Source organism: Anneissia japonica, unplaced genomic scaffold (genome assembly GCF_011630105.1).
Source record: "Anneissia japonica isolate Jap-2015-1 unplaced genomic scaffold, ASM1163010v1 scaffold287707_len98911_cov140, whole genome shotgun sequence".
NCBI lineage: Eukaryota > Metazoa > Echinodermata > Crinoidea > Comatulida > Comatulidae > Anneissia > Anneissia japonica.
Window position 1 is genome coordinate 43,387 of NW_022685976.1, and position 6,000 is coordinate 49,386.

The following is a 6,000-nucleotide window of genomic DNA, read 5'->3' on the forward strand; positions in this document are numbered from 1 at the left end:
TAGCATTCTCCTCATCTTCCAGCTCATTAGGTTGATCTGTACTAGGATTACTACTCAATATACATTCATTTGAAAAAAAAATTAAACGAAAATGAAAAACACAATTCCAATCTCCCGCATTCCAATGAGCATGCGCCGGAACTTACTGCCAACAAGCTTCTGACTATGTTTCCAGCTGCCGGTGATTGTTTCTTGCAGCTATCGAATACCTTTCATAGATAACAGTCGATGCTGTAAAATGAATACGGTTAAAATGCTCAGGTGGGAGAGCCGTCCTTCTAAGAACTCTAAAAGTAGAAGTTAAAGATATTTGTCTCTGATATGCGAAAAAAAAAAACACATTTGAAATAAACGAAAATATTAAATATTTTTGTTAATACTTTTATATTAGTTTGTTGAGTTTGCTAAAATATTTAAGATTTCAGTCATTTTGTCATTCGATATCAGGCTTTTACGTCAGTGACACAAGTGCCTTGATGGTGTATCCTAACAATGAAAATACATAATGAAAACTTTTCTCGTATTTTTTGACAAAAGCTCATTCAGATAAATTTGATCTACATCTTATAAATGAACGCGCTAACCGCAGAAAACTCGAAATTCGTAGCTGCTATTGGCCTTAAGCGCGTGACGTCATTCATAGAGCGGGTAAAAACTGTGCTAGTGATAAGTTTGTCAACAAAAAACATACCATCATTCTTTGAATTTATTCTTGTGTCTGTGTTTAGGTTTAAACTCGTCCGTTGCCCAGTAATAACCTCGGCTTATTTTGACCATTTGTAATACGCTAAATGTGCTGTGCGATTTAAAATTGTACAACAGGTGGAAATTAGAGGTGGAATTAACCAGAACCGTCAAAATATAAAAGTTTACAATTTTTTGTTTGATATTGCTTTTTTTGGTATGGACAATTAGATGTGTGGAATAAAATTGGAATTGGAATAAAATTTGAATTGAATTAAATTGAATTGTAAATAATTTAGGCCTATGTAATATTTATTTATAGGGCTAATATACGTAAATAAAATACTTTAAAAATTCCATCAAGAAAGGAAAAGCTATTTATAAAGAGCCTTGGGCTGTCGACAGCCAATTACCATCTGCATAAAACTATTCATACAGTTATATAGATAGTTTGCATATATGCCCTCCGTTGAAACAATGACATAGAAATTAGCATTCTCCTCATCTTCCAGCTCATTAGGTTGATCTGTACTAGTATTACTACTCAATATACATTCATTTGAAAAAAAAATTAAACGAAAATGAAAAACACAATTCCAATCTCCCGCATTCCAATGAGCATGCGCCGGAACTTACTGCCAACAAGCTTCTGACTATGTTTCCAGCTGCCGGTGATTGTTTCTTGCAGCTATCGAATACCTTTCATAGATAACAGTCGATGCTGTAAAATGAATACGGTTAAAATGCTCAGGTGGGAGAGCCGTCCTTCTAAGAACTCTAAAAGTAGAAGTTAAAGATATTTGTCTCTGATATGCGAAAAAAAAAAACACATTTGAAATAAACGAAAATATTAAATATTTTTGTTAATACTTTTATATTAGTTTGTTGAGTTTGCTAAAATATTTAAGATTTCAGTCATTTTGTCATTCGATATCAGGCTTTTACGTCAGTGACACAAGTGCCTTGATGGTGTATCCTAACAATGAAAATACATAATGAAAACTTTTCTCGTATTTTTTGACAAAAGCTCATTCAGATAAATTTGATCTACATCTTATAAATGAACGCGCTAACCGCAGAAAACTCGAAATTCGTAGCTGCTATTGGCCTTAAGCGCGTGACGTCATTCATAGAGCGGGTAAAAACAGTTCTGAATACAAAATTTTAAAGAAAAATGATCAATAGTTATTTAAGCAACCAGCATGGAAGTTACATGGCAAGAAAGCTTAATTTATGAGGTACATTTGACCGTTCACCCCGAAGTTTAAAGAGCTGTCGTTGCAGAGTTATGGTAAAAAGAAGCAGGAAGTAACCAAAAAAACACTCTAATTCTAAACTTTTTCCTATGCAAAAGCATGAGAGGTAGTCAACTTTGAAAGAAAAATGATCACTAAATTTTGCATTAATTGTAAGAATATGTAGATGATTATAAAGCTTAAAACATCTAGTGTTATGATCCGATCGCCCCAGATTGCCAAATGAAATCATTCAAATTATATAGTCGATGATATAAAATGGGGAAGCAATAATTACAAAAATGTTCTGTTCTTATAAAGTAAAAAGGAGAATGGACCATTCCAAAATGTCAGTCAAACTGCAGAACTTTTCAATCAGAACAGGGTCAGAAATACGCGAACAAAGGTCTCACAGATACAACAGTATGTGTTTAAATAGTCGTTTTATGGGACCTCAACAACAATATTCAAGTTGCTTGACTTGGTGGAGGGTTCATTGAAAATTAGAATGAGAAATTCTTGTCGATCTCACCTATCAGATACTTCCTATTCATATACCTTTAAATATTGGCGGGTAAGCGAAAATCTATTTAGTTTGATTTGAAGTTGATAACGTATGATGCTTTTAAATGTGCCATTAGATTTAATTGATTTTTTTTCAATTATTCCAGATTTTATGACAGGCGGTACATCTCGTAGTAGAAATGCATAGGTATATATGAATACAACAATTATTTTCAAGCTTAATGCCATATGGGCAAGGCCTAATACTTTATTATCAAAACTATATAAACAAACATGTTTCGGCAAATCCTTTTACCATCTTCAGTGAAACGATTGCTAACATGCAATATCTTATTTCCTTTGGATGGCTGTTGAAGCGGAGCACAGTATACGAAAGCAGGCCTCGTTGCATGAGGCTTGACATTATAGATAAACTTTTAAGATGTTTAAAGATCTGCGAGTTCCTGTCCGTGGTGATCATGTGTTCGTCAACGCGCTTTGCAAAATGTCGGCCGGTTTCGCGTATAAATAGGCAATTCAGCCTGCGAACATGAATTTGTACCTAACGTTCGAACGTAGACCATTTATGACAGAATATTTCACTAGAAAATATGTTTCGTACAATATTTTAATTGAAGAAAAAATATTTGATATTTAAAATGCAATGTCATGTTGTTTGTTTCAAGTATCTATGGCTCAATTCTCATTTATTTAAAATACAATGCTTCACAGTTGTTCACTTTTAAATAAATGATGTAGTATCATGTAGAAATCGTTTCACTGAAGATGGCGAAAGATTTGCCGAACATACTTTTTTTATACAGATAATAAAATCTACTAGGACTTGCCTATGGTATTGAGCTTGAAAATGATTGTGGAATTCTTCAGATGTATTTATTGTCTGCTGAAATACTTCCCTTTTTATATTACCACAATTCTTAAATAGCGGATAATTATAATGTTGAAAACTAGATTATAATTTGGATAAAAACAATATGGTGATAATAATATACCTTCGACTCGTCCGTGCAGAAAATAAGTGAAGCTGACACACGATCTAAACAAACTGTTAACCTTTTTCGTTTCATGAGTAAGTACGGTACTCCATACTAATTTTAATTCCTCAAAAAAGTCAATATGTTATGACTTATTTTTTTAATTTTTTTATCGCCTCACGTGCTTTTTATTAGACATGTATCACCAATAAGAATAAGCAGTAAATTGTTTTTGTGTCTGAGGGACACAGAATGTACGTGATATTTACACTGATCTAATAAATAGTAAAAAGTAAGTTGATATTTTACAATTTGTAGCTTACATTTCAGTGTGGATAATACAATGCCTGATGCCTACAAGATGTACTCTATCCAATGAATGTTTTAGGAATTAATTTAAAATCAATATTAACATATATACTATTATACGTTTATATGAGGCCATGACGATCGAATTGTGTCCAATTGCTAAAAAACGTAAAAAACAAACTAATGACATATTGATTATTGATTATTTCTGGAAAATTTTTCAGCCGCTCTAAATTTCTTTCTTGCTCTTTCTTCTTCCTTTATTCTTCTATATTTCACGTTATTTGTAATCATAATTAACAGATTAAAAATTACACGTTTTAAGGCCTAATATGATAGGCCTATTGATCGTTTCTGTATCAGTATTTTTCCATCTTTGTCAATTTAAAGTTGGAGGTGTGTCCTCCCCAATCCTTTAATGTTCACTTGGATAGGCTTATCTTCATAAGACTTCTACGAATGAATACCTTGTTCAAAGCAAAAAATCAAGTTGTGTTTACCCAGTAGGCCTACCGTTAGTATAATTAATTCGTGTGTGAAATTTGTTAACCTATGAAGCACTACTACATTATATTCGAGACGTCTTGAACTACCTGATCTCGGAAATACAACGAAATGGTGTACTAAAGTGTTGTACTAACTAGGAATACGTTAGGACTATACTATTACTGCTATTTCAATACTATCTGAAAAATGACTACAGACTAGGCCTATTTTTAGTCAGCACCATGGATCATTCCACAGAGAGGGGGCGCGGGGAAAAGTACTTTAATACTATCTAAAAACTGACTGCATGCTAGGCCTAGTCAACACCATGAATCATTGCCACCGAGGGGCATGATCCCCGGAGCCCAAGCTTACCATGGTCCATAGAAATTGCAGGTAGCATTTTCTTTTTAATGTTTTTTTTTCAAAAATTATAATTACTATCATGGACCCTCAATAATAATAATAATAATAATAATAATAATAATAATAATAATAATAATAATTGCATAATAAGGACATGATGGAACATCGTAGGCTACCCTGTAGCTTTTCAACGAATGAAGTCCTATAAAAATCATTGTTAATCCCGTCGGAGGCATTTTATTACACACATTTTTACATTACATTTTTATAGGACTTTATTCGTTGAAAAGCTACAGGGTAGCCTACGATGTTTCACCATGTCCTTATTAAACACTGTATATGTACCTTTGATGATTTATATTATATTTATTCAACAGTGTTGACGGCTAACTTCCTTCAATATCATATATATACATATACATATATATATATATAGGCAAATGGAAAAACCCATAAAACAGCAAACGGCCATATAATGAAAAACAATTTAAAAATTAAAATTAAAACAAAACAGTAGATTATAGATATTATATATTATAATAAATTATATTAAGCTCTATCTGAGATATCGAGCACTCTACGTCATAGATGATCTGGAACATGTGTGTGTGTGTATATATATATATGTGCATGTGTATACAACATTGTGAGTTTGCATCTGTGTTTCAGTACGATAACAAAAGAATAGGAAACGAATACGGTATCATGTATAGACTTCAGAAACACTTTATTGGAGAAAAACCAATATTTCGACCTATCCTTAGGTCTTTATCAATGTAGAGACTAAAGATAGGTCGAAATATTGGTTTTCTCCAATAAAGTGTTTCTAAAGTCTATACATGGTATAATTCGTTTCCTATTCTTTTGTCATATGTATATATGTATGCGTGTATATATGTATATATATATTATATATATATTTGTATATGTGCATATATGTATATATATTTATATGTGTATATATGTATATGTATGCGTGTGTATGCGTATAATTACCTGGGCACCCAAGAACTTCAAATCGTAAACTTCGGTGGTTATACCATTTGATTGGATGGATTCTGATGAGTTTGGCATAGACGGGACAGTGAAAAATGTGCGTCATGTAGGATTTCTGATCTGAGTTTCAAACAAACACCTTGACATTCATAATAAGAGGAAGCGTCGTTGAGTATTGGAAAGTAGTTAGGTTTTAGTCAAGCGTATAAATTTGCAAGAGGTCCGACTCCCGGGGTTTCTTTGAAACGCAATTTTATATTAAAAGGTAAATGTCGTTCGTATCGAACGCGTGCTGGGGCTATTTTCGAATTCTAATAGGTCGTGCCTCTATCTCGAGCTAGTGTTTTTGTTTCGTTTCATTGTGTACATACAACAGTCGGTCCTCTTGCTATTATGTGCTCGTTGATAAGAAGATTCAGATACAA